We start from the raw sequence: 16,348 nt of genomic DNA, 5'->3' as shown, positions 1-16,348 counted from the left end.
AAAAAGGAAATTGTGTGTGTGTGTGTGTAGACATAAAACAGGCATAACTAGTAGTAACCAAAGAACTAGGAATCAGTAAGTGGATAAGGCCATAAAGGCTCCCACCTTCAGGTGTCCATCTAACTCCTCTCCCACTCTCTGTATGGTGAAATGTCTAATATTCAGGTCACACTGCTTCAGAGCTTCAGAGAACGGGTGAGAGGACGGCTCTTTTTCCTTGGACCATCTTTAACCCTCACCTCCAGATTCCCAGGTTTAATATGGATCTTTGGTCTAGGTGCCCCAAAGCCTTCAAGACTATTCCCTGCTCTACTGGGAGTCCAGCTAGGTATGAGTCAGAACCTTCAAGGAATTCTTTCAGGGCAGAATTAGTATGCTAATGAAATGCAAATAAGTACCTGGTAAAGGGCTGAAGAGAGAACTCAGAAGAGAAGAAACAGGATGGGGCTGACGGTGGGGCGCAGATTTCTAGTTGAGTAGATAGTAGAAGCCGCGGCGCTGTTGGAGAAAGGCATTCCTCCTAAGGATCCTTGGTGGGACACTGGAAGGTAAGTCTGTTGGTTTGTGAGGGTTCAGTCATTTCCACAGGTGGGAACCCCCCACATTTTACTACCCGACCTGATAGGAGAGGGGAGGGTTGACATGGTGGGTGATTTGTCCCACCTGGCTTGGCAGCAGGATAGCCCCGATTACAAGTGTTCTCTCCCTCTTGGCTCTGCACTCACAACGCCACATCACCGTTCAGACCTTGGAGTAAATCCCAGGTCTTCTCAAAGGCTTAATTCTCAAGACTAGAAAAGGACCACTGATTGCTAAGTAGAAATCAAAGGGGCTCTGGGCTTTTGGCCAGTCTCTGGGTGAGACCCACAGCAGCATAGGGTAGGTCAGCTGGTGGCTGTTTAAAATTGCAAATCTCTCCCCTATCTTCCAGCCTACCCCTCCTCTTCAGGAAAATATTTCAATTGCAAATGTATCTGCCTCATGCACCCCCTACCTATTTCCCTTGTCCCTTTCTCCTCACAGTTCCTCCCATCACGCACTATTTATTAGACTTTTGTGGCCAGGGTAACCACCAACTTTTAACCCTTCCATTTCCCTCTCTTCTACCTCCTCTTTCTGAATCTCCAGGTCCCTTTTCTATTTTCTCCTCCCCCTACCCCCTATCTTGCTTTTAACTGGATTTGACATCAAAGCCTCCCAGAGTCAGAGCCCACGTAACCTGCTACCCTCAGGCCAAGATTTGTGTTCACTCTTCCATGGCCATTTCCGGGTGCCCGGCATTTCTTAAGGGCAGCTCTTCCGTGGGCCAAGTCTCACAGGAGGGTGCAGGAAGAAGGCAACTGTCACAGACCGACATTAGAGCTCAGAAGGAATGGGAGAGAAGGCGGCTGGTGTTCTGGAGGTGGGGGACAGTAGAGGAAAGGGCTGGGCCTCTGCAGAGCGGAGGGGCTGCCGAGCCGGCAATGGCAGCAGTGTGATTAGAGCGGAGATTGATGTGCAGGGCCGCCACAGACGGCAGAGAGAGTCAATAAAACGAGAGGATCACATTAGAGGCGACAGAGAGAGCTTTAAATTACAAGGCTGCCGCCACCACGGGGGGTGGAAGGAGGGAGCCCTGGAGCCAAGGGAGGGTGGAGAGTTCTGAGGGTGTAGTCGCCCCTAAAGATGGATCGCCAGCTCTACAAAGGTCCTCCGTCTCGGAGCTCGCCAGTCTCGGAGCTCGCCAGCGGTCTTCCATTTCCCCTCCCTCTCTAACGCTCCAGCCCCTCACCAGGGTGAGGTGGGGAGGAGGGGGTGAGGGAAGCATGTGGGGAAACCGGTCTTTTTTTTTTTTTTTTTTTTTTTCCTCCTTCCAGGAATTGTCACCTCCCTTCTTTCCACCTGGTTATCCTGTCTGCCTGTTCCTTGGGAAGGAAAGCGTGGAAGTGTTTTCAAAGCGTGGCAGGAGTTGCTGTCTCACAAACACAAGGCAGTCATAATTACTGACTTAAAGAGGAAGGAAGAGGGAGAGAGATGGGGGTGGGAGCGGGGCCGCAAGGCAGCCAGGAGCCGGGGCAGCAAGCCTCACAGGACCCAGGGAGCGGAGGGAGGAGAGAGCAGGGAGGCAGGAACAGAAAGGCTTAGATTTGAAGTCGCGGAGAACAAGTGGAAGCAAGCTCTGAGAACCTGCAGAACTGCAGACATCCAGCGAATAACCAGTACCCGGGGTGGGGGTGGGGAAGCGGCAGAGTAGGGGACCGCAGTCAAACTAGGCTCAACCCTCACTGGCAGGTCAGGGAGCCCAGGCTGGCCCACAGAATGGGTGGGACTAGAAGGAAGAGAAACACCATCGCTTCCTAGTGGTCACGGAGGGAACTTCACCAAGCCCCAGACTGCCCTCTAAAAAACATAAGCAAAGCTTGCCCCTCTCCATTTCCTCAGGCTCAGTACAGGACAAAAGGTTTTGTGGCTAAGTCTGTCAGAGAGCGGCATTACATTTGCTTCAGATCTGCCTACAATGATTTTCACATCAGCTATCCAAACATTGTTAGCCCCAGCTGGCTACTTTTCTGTGTGTGGTGCTGAAGGCTGTACACACTAGGCATCAGCTCTAGTGCTGCGACACTCCCAGCCTGAGCTTTATGTCCTAGCGTGGAAGAGCATGGGCTAAGCTCCATGCCGACCAAGATCATGCTGGCTCCACCACTAGGCCTGCGTGTCTGTGAGGTCCATTCTTTACCTTCTGTGATGGCTGTCTCCTCCCCTGGGGCAGAGCACAGTGTCTGAGAGAAGCTGACATCTCTCCTGCTTTGTCTCTTGATGAGGGCAGTTAGGTGAGCAGGAATTAAAGCCAGGCTCCCCAGTCTCACATTTAACTTCTTTCTTTCCTTCCTTCCTTTTTTTTTTTTTTTTTTTTGGTTTTGTTTTGTTTTGTTTTGAGACAGGCTCTTGCTCTAAAGGCCAGGCTGACACTGACAGTGGACTGACTACCCATGATCCTTCTGCCTCAACTTCCCAAGTGGGATTACAGGGGTGGGTTACCATACTTGGTTTGCAGAGTTCCAGTCTTACTTGTTACAGGGGTTAAATGTGGGGCCTTGTGTGTGCTAGGCTCCACCTCTGGGCTTCTTGTGTAGCTCTTACTTGGTTGCTGGCTCTGCACCCCTTATTACCTCAGAACGGGAAGGGGAATCTTTCCTGAGATCACCCTCAGGCTAGGTGAAGCAGCCAGTTCCAGTTCCTAACTATTACAGCCCTTCCCTGCATTTGCTTTTTAATAATTCCTTTATTTTTTGTGGTTGTTGGCATTGAATCTAGGCCTCAAGAGGCAAGCACTCTCTCACTGAGATACATGCAGTCCTTTTATTTTACTTTAAAGGTTTGCTATTATTTCCAATTATGTCTGTGTGTGCTGGTGTGGGAGTGCAGGTACCGATAGAGACAAAGATATCAGACTCCTTTGGAACCGGAGTTACAGGCAGTTGTGAGTTGCTAACATGGGTGCTGGGAATTGGGTCCTCTGCAAGAGCAGTAGGTGCTCTCAATTGCTGAGCCATGACATCCCTTTTTTTCCTGAAACATGGTCTCATCCTGTAGCCCAGGAACTCTCTCTGAAGACCAGGATGCCCCTGAACTGAGTCTTCCTGTCTCTGCAGCTCAGAATTAAAGATGTGTGCTATCATGCCTAGGCAGCTCCCCTTGATTTAATTATTTTTTTAAAGAAAATTTTAATCTTCTAAAAATATTTTTAATTGCTGTGTGTGTGTGTGTAGTATGAAGGCACCCAATGTGGGTCAACAGGCTTGTCAACAGGTGCCTCTGTGCTCTGAACCATACTACTTCCTGGCCCTTTTTTATTTTCTGAGATACAATCTGACTAAGTTGTTCAGGGTGGACTTGAACTCACACTGTAGCCAGGGCAAGCCTAAAACTCATGCTCCTCCCAAGTATAGAGATCACAGGCCCATGCCATGCAAGGCCGAGATTCCTTCACATTTGGAATGATAGTCTCTCTCTAAACCGTACCTTGAATTTAAAAGGAAATTACCACACACTATTCCAGCTTCCATTTTGACTCCACCTACCTTTCCTACTGATCAATCCATCCTCATGAATATTTAAAAAAGTGCTTACTTTGTGTAAGATTAATTTTTTTTTCTAAAAGAGAGGAAAATGAGTACAGAGGAAAGTGAAATCAGCAAGCAGAAGAAATGCTACAGAGGACAGACAGAGACAGAGCAAAGATGAGGCTGCATCTTCATTTGCATATGTTAATGCATCTCCTCCAGAGTGGATGGTGGGCTGTTCCTAGTGACAGGAAGGCTACTAGGAGGCCATTTTACACCTTGTAAGATGCTTGAGGTGGGCTTGAGGCAACCCAGTGAGATGTGAGGAGAAAGGAAGATCTAGAGGAAGGTGGAGGTGGGTGGGAAGGTGACAGGCATGAAAGGGAAGTTATGGGCTGAAGCAACACACATTAACATGTACGGGGGATTTTGGGGTATGTTCACCAGTAGTAGGGGAGAGTATCTAGGAGAAGGGCATATTAACTGGTTATTTCCTTTGGTAATTCAGATGTTAGATGTCCTAGGACATTAGTATAGGGCTGCTCTGGTATACAGGTCTGTACGGCCATGCTTTAAAAACTCTTTGTTTATGAATGTGTGTATAGGTATGTCTGTGTGGTTGCTGGAGCAAGCCAGAAGGGAAGGTGACAGCTGCCCAGGGCAGGTACTAGGAACTGAACTCTGGAAGAACAGCAATACTATTAACTCGTGAGCCATCTCTCCATTCCCTGTATGGGCGCTGCAGCCACTCAGAGGGACGTATGTTCTACATGCTCAGGCTTGGATGGCTACAGGAAGCCAGCTTGGAACCTTTCTGTAGGAGCACTTAGAAGTGAAGGGGCAGAGGCCAGTGCTCTTAAATTCAGACTCACCATCCTACTTTATCCAGGCTTAAGGTATCTCTGGAAGGTTCTTTCAGTTTGGAAGAATACCACTGTGTGGTCTGTTTAAGCTTTTCTGGTTCTTCAATTTGATGTGAGCTTGTGTGATGTAATAATGTCATTTAAGTATTACTGTAACAGCCTTGCCTATAATCCCAGCTACTCAAAAGACAGAGGCAGGAAGAGCATAAGTTTGAGCCTGTCTGGGCTACAAACTGTGGTATCCTGTCTCAAAATAAGAAATTGCCAAGCAAAAGGCTGGGCAGTGATGGTGCACCTTTTAGTCCCAGCTCTTGGGAGGCAGAGGCAGGCAGATCTCTGTGAGTTTAAGGCCAGCCTGGCCTACAAAGCTGTCTTGAACCTCCAACCCCCCACCCCAAACTGCCAAGCATGGTGGTGTATGCTTGCAATCCCAGCACTCAGGAGTTAGGAACAAAAGGACCAGCCTTAGCCACACAGAGTTACATAGAAGCCTGGCTCAAAACATCAAAAATGAACACATAAAAAAAGGCACACACACACACACCTTGCCTAGCCTGTGTGAGGCCCTGGCTCAATCCCAACTACTACCAAAACAAAACAAAACAAAAAACCAAAAACAAAAAACAAAAAAAAAAAAAAACAAATAAGTAAATCACATTACAACAACTACTATAGTTTGAGTATCTCTATTCTAAAAATCCAAAGTATGGTGGGTGCATATGGTAGTGGAGTGCTTGCCATATATATGCATGGGGCCTTGGGTTAATATTCAAAACTGAATGACATCAGCAAATCAAACCCTCCTGGGCTTGGTAACCCATGTTTATAATCCTAATATTCAGGAGGCCGAAACAGCAGGGATTGTCATGAGTTGAGGATAGCCTGGGTTACATAGTGAGATTAGGCTAGCCTAGGCCTACCTAGCCCAGTGTTATTTGTAAGAAACACACAAATAAAAAACCAAATGAAGAAATTCAAAATGTTTTAAAAGTAGTTTTGAGCAGCAATGTGATTCTAGTACTGCTTACACCTATACTAAGTGTATGAGTCATAGACATAACACAGGCCCACACAAATACTGTGGAAAAGTCTTCCTTCAGGGGCCGGGGAGACTGCTGTCCTTGGAGGGGGTCCCAGCATCCACACAGCCACTTCATTCCTCTGTACCTAGCTGCTGGGCCCCAATACAAGCATCCAGACCCATAAGGCATGTAGATTATTGTGAGTTCAGTGATGGCCTGGTTTAGACCAGCCAGGGCTACTTAAGTGAGACCCTATCTCAAAACAAAAAAACAAAACAAACTTCCAAAACTTAAAAAAGTTAAAAATTTCCCTTTGGCTAATGTTATACAGCTCAAAGGCACTGGCAGGCTTGCTAGGCCTCTGAAGATGGACTCTACCTCCCATTACCCAAACTTTGTTCAGGGCCACACGGAAGAAAACTGCTTCTTCTTGTTCAGAGGAATGGAATATGGGTTCTTCCTCTGGTTCTGGGTGGAGATGACACATTCTGATTTCCCTTAAATACAGAACATTGCATACTCTTGCCCATAACAGTTAATCCAATTCAGGCTGTCAATCGCTTGGCCAGGATACCAACTGTTAGGAAAGCTGATTCCCCTGAAGACAAGCTAAAGAGATGGAGAAGTAACTATCCCTCCCTTCCATGAGCTACGGTACCATGAGCTACGGTACTTGTGAGTCCCGTAAGCTCCTTCTTTCATGTAGTTGCTTGCAGATGTATGCTGCTGAGCCTGCCTGCAATCCTGAGTGCTGGCTCAAAAGTCTAACTTTTCCTTTCAATTCTTCTTGGACACCTGCCAACATCCTAAGCATGCTTGCTCTAACTTTCTGGGCTTTCCCGATATTTTCTCTGAAGTCCTCCGAGCAGACTGATAGCTGATCTAAGGTACGACCTTTCTTCTCCATCTCTTTCTTTTAAAATTACTCAGATTTTCAACCTGCCTGACCTGTCATTTTTCTCTCACATTTTAATGAAATGACCTCAAACTTCCTTTTAAGGCCATTTTACTCCTTCCTTCCTTCCTTCCTTTCTTTCTTTTCGGTTTTGTTTGTTTTTTGAGGTAGGGTTTCTCCGTATAACAGCCCTGTCTGTCCTAGGACTCACTTTGTAAACCAGCCTGGCCTCAAATTCACAGATTTGTCTGCTTCTGCCTCCAGAATGCCAGGATTAAAGGTGTTTGCCACCATTACCCAGCTTAATTTTTCCCCCCAAAGACAGAATCTCATTGTGTAGTTCTGGTGACCTGGAACCCCACATGTAGATCAGGCTGGCCCTGAACTGGAGATCCAACCTGCCTATGCCTCCTGAGGGCTGCAATTAAAAGGCCTGTGCCAACACACCCAGCTTTGCTCTTAAATTCTTCTATTAGTGACACCAAGAATCCATAAAAGGGAACCTCAATTCCCTAGTAACACTACATGTTTAAAAGGTATATATGAAACATGAATTTCATGTTTAGACTTCGGTTCTCTAAGATATTTCCTCTGTGTGCTGTCTCTGTCTCAAATTGAGGAGGGATACTCCACATGTAGCTGTCGTAATTACAATAGCCCTTTAACATAGTGCCTGTTATATGCTAGACAAGCATACAACCACTGAGACACATTCCTAGTCACAACAGCCGACATCTTTAAACATTTGCACTGTGTGGCAGCCTGGCAAGTATCCCCACACCGACGCTCTACTACTGTCTGACAGTGCACACACCTTCTTCATCTATAAGTATGGAAACAAACCGAGAGGAGTTCAATAATTTTTGAAGTCTCTTTTAGAAAGCAGAATCATAGGCCAGCAACATGGCTTAGTGGGTAATGGCACTTGCTGCCAAGCCTAATGACCTGAGTTGGATCCTTGGGCCCCACATGGTGAAGACAGAGAGCATATGATTTGTGTGTATGTGTGTGTGTGTGTGTGTGTGTTTAAGGAAGTAGCCAGCATGGTGGCATACACCTTCAATCCTGGCATCCTATCACTAGGTAGGCAGAGGGAGGTGTATCACTGAATTTGAAGCTAGCCAGAGTTACATAGTGAGGCCCTGTAATGATGATGATGATGATGATATAAAATAATAAAGTAGGATGTGCTTGGATCTTGGGTGGCCCAGCCACAGGCCTCTGCTCTTGGCTAGCATGCAGTTTGTTTGTTTGTTTTCCTCTGTGTAACAGCCTTAGCTGTCCTGGAACTCACTCTGTAGAACAGGCTGGCCTCAAACTTACAGAGATCCACCTGCCTCTGCCTCCAGAGTGCTGGGATCAAGAACGTGTGCCACCACAGCCGCTGGCTTCAAGAGGCCTTTTTGAATTGTTACGCTGCCCTTGTGCATGTGTTGTTGCTCCTCTTTGAGCTTAAAGGCACAAGGAGGTCATCCCGTCTGCACGAGAAGTTGGGGGCTAGGCAGGGCTATTTGAATGATGCCTATTTATTTATGTTTAAGTTCAGAGTTGGAGAGATGGCTCAGAGGATGGTTAGCTGTGGTACAAGCTAGACAGCCTGAGTCTGATCCTACGAACCTATATAAAGATGGAAGGAGGTAACTGACTCCACAAAGTTGACCTCTGGCCTCCATATACACACACACACACAAAAAAAATTCTTTAAAAAGTAAAAAGTCATGAACTCCATCAAGCAAAATGATGTTACTTAAAAAAGAAAAAAAAAAAAAAAAAAAAAAAAAAAGGCTTGGGGCTGGAGGTGTAAGACTGTCAATACTCCATCACCAAAAGAAAGCCCAAAACTCACAGCTTTGTAGTCAGACCTGGTGTCAGATTCCTGTTCTGTGTCTTAAAGCCTCAGTTCAGGTTTTTCACACATGATAAAGAAGGGCAAGTAGTATGTCTTGGAGTTTTGTCCCCCTTTCAGACTAATACTTTGGATGTGATCAGTCAATAAAATCACCATCACTTTCTGTTCACTTGCCTTCTTTCCTGATGGGGGAATGTTTGACGTGATTGCTCTTTGAGTGTGTGTGTGTGTGTGTGTGTGTGTGTGTGTGTGTGTGTGTGTGTGTGGCAGGTGGGGTAGGTGCACCTCTCTGGGGGCTACTGAGTGCGCTCACCTCAGGCAGGCATCCCTAAAGGCCTGAGGCTTACCCCTACGCTGGCCCTGGCTTTCCATTCTGCAATATGTGGTATGCTGCTGTGTGCCTGCAAGTGCTTGCTGGCGGCTGGCGAGTGTTTGGGGTGGTGGTAATTACTAGGATGGCCCGGCCCTAATGAGTGTGATCTCGTTACACTCTTGCTGCTTCTAATGGAGCTAACCTCATTTCACAGCCATTAGAGATGGAGATGAGGCCCCGCCCACAGGCCCCACCAGCTGTAGCTTTCCCAGCTTTGGCCATGTTCTTTCCTCCTGCTCACCATTATAGTTCACCTCTCGTGTCCACCCCTCTTTTCCTGTCTTCCTTCTGGGCCCCATTGTTCTTTGCTGTGTTCATCTCTCTCCTCTTTTCTTAGGTTTCTCTCCTGTCTCCATCTCTGGGTTGCTTTACTTCCATCCATTGCCTTCCCTGTGGCATCTGCCCTCTCTCCTTCACATTTCCTTCTCTGTCCTCTTTGGCAACCTTCCCCTGCCCTTCACCTCTGCTGTCCTTCTCCTCCTCCACACTGCCCTGTCTGACCAGAGGACAAATCTCCCGGGGAAACCAGCAAAGACAAACAAAAAGCAGTGACTTCATTATGTTGGTTAATTTGCCACTTCAGTTCCTCCCATAAGGGTCATAACCGGCGTGGCTTGAACTCAGGACTGACCTGGAGCTGAGTTAAGACCTTGATGTTTTCACACACTCACCCTCCTGCCTCTTGGGCTGTCTCCCTTGGAATACCCTACCCTCCTCCTCTGGGGTTCTTTCTCTGTCCACACAACCTTCCCTCCCTTTTCATTTAAGCTGTAGGACCCTTCTCATTTCAAAGTCACCTCTTCCATCTCTACCACACCCTTCTTCTGGCCCAGTCTGGAAGAACCTCGGGCTGGCCTCAAACCCCTAATTAGCGGAAGATCACTTCAAACTCTCTGCTGCTTCCACTTGCAAGTGCTGAGATGACAGGCATGCATACACCGCTATGTCTGATTGTCCAGAACCTTCTGTTTTTCTATTTGCTCTCTTCTCTCCCACTCTCCAGCATACGTCAGTCCCTAAAGCACCAGATGTATCTCTGGGTTTTTAGGAACCACATGGTCTGAAGAAGCCAGAGTCAGGAGAGTCTGTGGCCTAAGAAGGCCAGTTTTCCTATAAAGGAGGGACGAGGTTGGGGGGGGGAGAAGAAGAGGGGAGTCTGGGGTAGCGGATTGGAGGTAAGGCACAGAGGACCTTTGGCTTGTATAGCCAACAAACAAGGAATGACATTTTTGAGTATGGAAAGGAATTTACTCCGTGTTTCCCTCCAAGGAAACAATCCAATCCTTGGCCTTCCTTCATTGGGAAGCCAGGCGACTGGCAACTGATTCAAACTCAGTTCCAAAGGGAGACTGCAGGCTGCATCAGGGCAATCTCTACACTTAAACTAAAAATGTATGGCCCACACCCATCCTGCCCCATCAGTTTGGCACTTGAGCATGCCACAGACCCTATAGGCACACACCTTGAGCAATATGGTACCCTGATGGTACATGTCCCCATGCACACATCATTTTGGTGGTTGGCCCTGCTGAGAATTCCAAAGGCCTGAATTTTAGCTCTGAAATAACTGCTCCTGCACAAATACAGCAGGAAACTCCAGTTTTCTCACTTGACACCTGAAGGAAAAAAAATGTTGAGTGGTGCTGAGCTGCCTTGGTAGGACACAGACAAGAAACTGGACATACTGCTGCATGCTTGTAATCTCAGGATTTGGGAGGGAGATGCAATAAAGGGTCAGAAGTGCATGGTCAGCCTTTGCTATGTTGTGAGCTTGAGGGCTACATGAGAACCCCCCAAAACACAACACAAAACAAACAAACAGACAAAAAACCCCAAAACAAAACATAAAGAATCCAGGACTCAGGAGGCAGAGGTAGGAATGTCACTGTCAGTAAAGGCCAGCCTGTTCTTCGTAGCAAGTTCCAGGCTAGCTACAACTATACAGCAGGAGCTTGCCTCAAGGAAAAAGAAAGGGAAGAAGGGAGGGAGAGAGGGAGGGAAGAAGGAAAGGAGGAAGGAAGGAAGGAAACGATATTCCCATTCCACCAGTACATTTTAACACAGGAGTATATCTACCATCTAGACATTATCTCCAAATCTTTCACCCCTGCCTCCCTGGCTGGGGATGGGTGGAAAAGGGACTGGTAAGCAGTTAGTTTATTGACGCTCTCCCAGAGAGCAAGGGGGCCCTGGGTAAGCGGGTGGTGGGATGCCCGAAGCTCAGTGTGAGGAGTCTGAGAAGAAAGATGGAAAAATCAATGAAATGAGTTTCTAACAGTGAGGTAAAGGACCGCCGTGTCGACAGCTTGTCACCTGCTGCAAAATATGAGCTGCCCAAGTCCGTGTCGGCTGCTGACAGTATGCATAGCTGCCACTGTCCTCTCCCTTCACGGACACCCCCACCTCCAGCCCCTTCTGTTATGCACTGGACTCTCTCTTCCTTGTCTTTTCTGCCAGCTTTTTTTTTTTTTTTTTTTTTAACTCATCCAGGGGTCTTCTGCCTCTATTCAAGAACAGGACAGGCCATCAGCCCTGGTTTGCTACACCTTTTTCCTATACGGCTTTCCTTCTGTAGCTTCACTGAGGCTTGCAGTGAGCTCTGTATCTTGTGATTTTTCTTCAACAATGGGCAGTCAGATGTGAAGGTCATTTCTTACATGGCTGTTTGCACCAAGGTTTGGGCAGTAGTTAACTCTTATGTCTTATCTTCTGGCCTACTTGGCCAGTGTTCGAGTCCTTGTAACCACTTTGAGACAGATGTTTAAGGTGGGTCTGGTATCGATTTATGAACTTGTGTGCGTGTGTGTGTGCACACCTGTGTGTCTGAGCACGGCTGATTCAGTTTTAGCTTCGTGACAGGGAATGGGGGTGGAGATGCTATTTGCCTGCTCTTTGAAAACACGCCGGGCCTTTCCTGGAGTTTCTTTATCCTCCTCTGTATCCTCCCCAGGCTCCTAAGATGGGTCATTCATGGTTTCTTCACATTATCTCTGTAGACTTCCTCAGCCCACCCTGAGAATTAGTCTGGCTCCCTTCAGTTCCTAACTTCATCTCTCTTCTCTACCCCGAGGTCTGCTGGCCATTCCCCCTCATTTCTGATTTCCCAACTTGACTATGTATGTAGGCTGAGGTCTGGGAGATAGGATGGGAGTCAGGACAACTCTCAGACTCTCTGAACATTTGCTCAACAGGTATTTATGAATATCTGTGTAACAGATACTGCCAAGTGTTACAAAACAAGTAGATACTAGAGGTAGGCACGGTGACTCTGACCTAGAACTCCAGAACTCAGGAGAATGTAGCAGAAGTATCTCAAGTTCCAGGTTAGCCTGGGCTACAGAGTGAGACCCTGTCTCAACCCCCAACCCACTTTCCCTGAATATAAGGAAGAATTAGAATAGAAGCAGCTCTTGCTTGAAATAGCTGACTAGCCTTTTATCTCCTACGCTGGCCTCTCAAAATAAAGGGGCCCTTTCATCTTCAGTCAGATATTACTGTGCCCTCTGGCATCTCAAAACTCTCTTCCATATTCTATGCAGGGTCAGTTTACATGCTGTCACTGCTCTGGTCTTCTGGATCTTCAGCTTTGCCGTTCACTCCTAAACCCTAAACCAGTTTAATGTGATGCTTTCAACAGCTCTCCTTCCCGTTCAAAAGCCTTCCTTCCTATCTGTGGCCGCCAGTTTTAGTTCTCTTCCTTTTTTGCATGCCTCTCTATCCCACCATTTCAACCTCGATGCCCACTGTCTCTTGAGGTCACTTCCTCTTGCTTTTGTCAGGATCTAGCAAGCATCAGGCACTCACAAAGTAGTTTGTGACAATTGTCCTGAGCTAAGAATAGCTCCAGAGAAGCAAAGTCACTGCTAGAGACAGGAGTCCTACAGATATGACTCCATCCAGACCCCAGAGCCACATGTGATGCAGACGGGCAAGGTGTTCCTGTATGGGTCTCAATATGGTAACACCAGCTGCCTCTGACATCATGGGGGAGGGACCCTGTCAGGTTGCCAAGGCAACCCAGCAATTTATGACATCAGAGGCTTGAAGTCTTTGGTTCTCAGGGGGCTGGGAAGATTCAAGTTCCTGTCATTTGAAGTAAATGGGGATTCTACTTTTTTCATCTCTTTCCTGTGTTCTCCTGGCTTGGCAATAAAAAATACAAAGTGACTGATGAGGCTGACGGAATGAATGCTGGTGAGATTCTCTTCTGTGTCTTCATCTCTGTAATTTCTTTCCTCATAAGCATCTATCTCTCTTAGGGCCCAGTGGTAGTCCGCTGAGCCATTTTTTCCAAATTGCTCACCCCCTGCAGTGCGCTCTCTTTGCCTTGGTCATGCTGTGTCCTCCTCACGGTAGAGGGGTAGAGGCGGTTGTCTCCTTTGATACCCACTCTTTCCTCTCTTCCCTTTCCGGGCTCTGTGCTGCTCTGATCTGCTTCAGCACTCCTGCCTTCGCCATCCATTGGCCTCCTTTGTACCACACTCTCTTTCCACCTGTCTTATTCCTTAATTCTTCCCTTCCCCCGCTCTACCACCACACTAATTTCATATTGCTTTTGTTGACTCCTCCTTAGGAATACTGTGTCATCTTTCTCTCTCCTACTGTACAGCTATTAGCTCATATTTATTTCATTAAATTTCTCAATTTTTCATTAATTGCTACTGCAGTCCTCCCCTTCCCTACTCATCCGGAATAGATTCTCATCGTTCTCTTTGGCCATATGTTTCTTTAACCCATGTGCTTATTGAAGCTGCTCTCCTTTTGCTTCCATCTTCTGCCCATCTCTACCTTATCTCTTTATCCCTTGAAGCTCTGGGGGTCTGGAAAATAATGATGGGTTTAAACCAACAATAAACTCTCCGTTTACCATTCTTTAGACTGAATGAACATAGCCCTTGCACAAGACAGGTTTTTCTGAGAATAATAAGACCTGTCTCATAATGTTGCTAAATCCAAAGAGAATAATAGCAGGATCCCATGAAGAAATTAACTAAAAAGTGAAGAAAAAGCCACTGATATCTAGAATGAACTAAAGGATAGGGGCAGCTCAGGTAGGGTGGAGCTAAAGAACATCCCCTTGCAAAATTAAAGTTGACAGTTAACTGACATAATGGAACTGATTGATGAAGGAGTTACATGCCCCTGGAAGCCCATTCAATTGATTTCTTGGCCTCTTTATGTGCCTTCACAAAACATAATCCCCATCTCTCACCCAGTCCTTTGCTTGTGGCATCTTCTGCTACTAGGGTTAAAATGCTGTGTAACAGGAGATGGGTTAAAAAACAAAACAAACAACAAATGAAAGACAAACAACAAACAAAACCAACTTTGGTTGACCAAGGAGAAAAGGGAACAAAGATGGAGACTATGCAAGGGAGCTCATCAGATAAAAGGATACGAAGACAGTGTGAATAAAAAAAGATATATACAATGGTAGAGTGGGGGAAGGGAGGAAAATTAAGTCAGCAAGGATGAGGTTTGTGGTGGAGAGCTCCTGGAAAAGCAGAAGGCACACGGGAGACCCAAAGGCACATGGCAAACGAGGTGATCAACAATGCCAGAAGTTCCAAGGCTTCCCTGCTGAAGGTGAACAGAAGGCTGTCATGCCCATACTGAAAGGGCACTGGGAGTCATTAGGGGTAGAGACATCCGCTCCATCCCCCTACTTTTCAGGCCCTGACCACAGACTACCACAATCATGGCTGATAAGCAAACTCCAAAGTAGCTGAAAAGGCCACCGTTGTGCAGACAGACCCTGAAGGAGAGCCATGGATGGCCGAACAGTCAGTCTAGGCGTGACACTTAGGGACAGGGGTACGCGGTAAGGATCACTCCGATGAGAAGTGTCACAGTCAAGACAGTGACACACAGAACTGGATATAGATGGGGTTGGGAGCCAAGTGAAAAATGGCACAGCCACAGATTAGTGGGGGCGCAGGCACAGTGAGAAACGTGGTCCAGAGCTCAAAAAATTATAAGGGGCATAGGAGAGTGGGTGGAGAGTCGGGGTAGCAGGACAAGCAGGGCAGGCATGCTTCACCATGAATGGGGCTCCCCTCACTTACTTCAGGCAAAAATGAACATTAAAGGTATCCACTCCCCCTTCCAGCCCGCACCCCGGCGCGCTAGCCCATCCATCAGCCTTCCCGCCCGGGTTTCTCCCCCATCCCGCAGCCAGCTGAGCTCCTCTGTGCCGCAGGCCCCTCCCGGCTATAGCTCAGAGCCCTTGCACTCACCCGGCCTCCCATTCCCTCCAGGAACCCCGTTCCTGGTAAAAGCTCGGCGCGGTACGTCTAGGCTCTCGCTACCCTGTCTGTCTGTCTGACCCATATCTTTCTCTTCTCCGTTTCTCCACCCCTGCCTCTCTTCTCCATTCCGGATCGCACGCCCTTTCTCCCCCACACTCCTGTCCCCTTCTTCCCGGCTGTCTGTCCGTCCGCGTCCCCTCCCCCAGCCCCTTCCTGTCCCTCTCCGTCCCCTCCAGTAGCAGTCTCCCAGAGCTTCCTCTCTCCTCGATCTCGAGATTCGAAAGAGCATGGAAGGGAAGAAGAGTGAGAGGCAGAGGGGGGGAAAAAAAAGAAAAAAAAAAAAAAAAAAAAAAAACCAACCCAGCAGCATCGGAAATCGATGCACTTACACCTCAGCTGGAAGCAGGGACGGGAGTCGAACCGCGGCCGCCAAGCAGCGCGAGGCGGGGAGGGGAGGGGGCGGCTCTTGGAAGGGACTTCTCCGATGTGTTGATTCCTTTTTTTGCCCCTCCTCCTCCCTCCCTTCAGCGCTCGCTCCGGGGCGTCGGGGACGGAGATGGAAAAATAAATAAATTCACGGCGGTGAGGGAAGTGAAAGAAAATAATCAATGCTATTTGGCTGCGGCTGAAGTGTTTTCCCGGCTTCGTGAGTGGGTTTCCATTGATTCACCCTGGGCACTGGCTTGCTCCCTGTCTCCTCCTCCTCCTCGCCCTCCTCCTTCTAGCCCTCACTCCTCCGCCTCATTCACTGGCTGGAGCCGAGGCGTCCCACACAATGGAATAATCAATACCCAGGCGCCCGGGGCAGCCCCACTGAGCAGGTGCAGCGACCCGCCCGCCGCAGTGCATGCCGGGAGCTGTAGTCTACAGGCCTCCACCCTCCATAGACGGCTAGCGCCAAGTCTACCCGCATCCCAGGATGCAAAGACCTGGGTAGGGTCTGGGATCTTGGGGCGGGACAGGCCAACCTTGCCATCCGGCTTCTTCCTTGACTCAGGCGCTGGGTCTACTCTATTCCTGCAAAAAGGGTAGGTTCCCTTTAAACACTCGTC

General features: G+C 47.9%; 2 protein-coding genes across 4 annotated transcripts in view; one reads left to right on the top strand and one right to left on the bottom strand.

The window, feature by feature from the left end:
• Positions 1–16,094, bottom strand: part of Zfhx2 (zinc finger homeobox 2) — a 30,879-nt gene extending 14,785 nt beyond the window's left edge. The window contains exon 1 of one of the 2 annotated variants that reach the window (XM_051195690.1): positions 15,686–16,094. The gene's annotated coding sequence lies outside the window, so the exon portion shown is untranslated. Of the gene's footprint in view, positions 1–15,284; positions 15,607–15,685 lie in introns of those variants that run through there. The other variant, XM_051195693.1, reaches the window with a different exon arrangement.
• The window catches only part of Thtpa (thiamine triphosphatase), a 43,895-nt gene that overhangs the window by 21,196 nt on the left and 6,351 nt on the right, over positions 1–16,348 (top strand). The window lies entirely within an intron of this gene.

The sequence above is a fragment of the Phodopus roborovskii genome, unplaced genomic scaffold (assembly GCF_943737965.1).
Source record: "Phodopus roborovskii unplaced genomic scaffold, PHOROB, whole genome shotgun sequence".
In the NCBI taxonomy this organism is placed as follows: Eukaryota; Metazoa; Chordata; class Mammalia; order Rodentia; family Cricetidae; genus Phodopus; species Phodopus roborovskii.
This window is presented reverse-complemented; position numbering and strand designations above follow the sequence as displayed.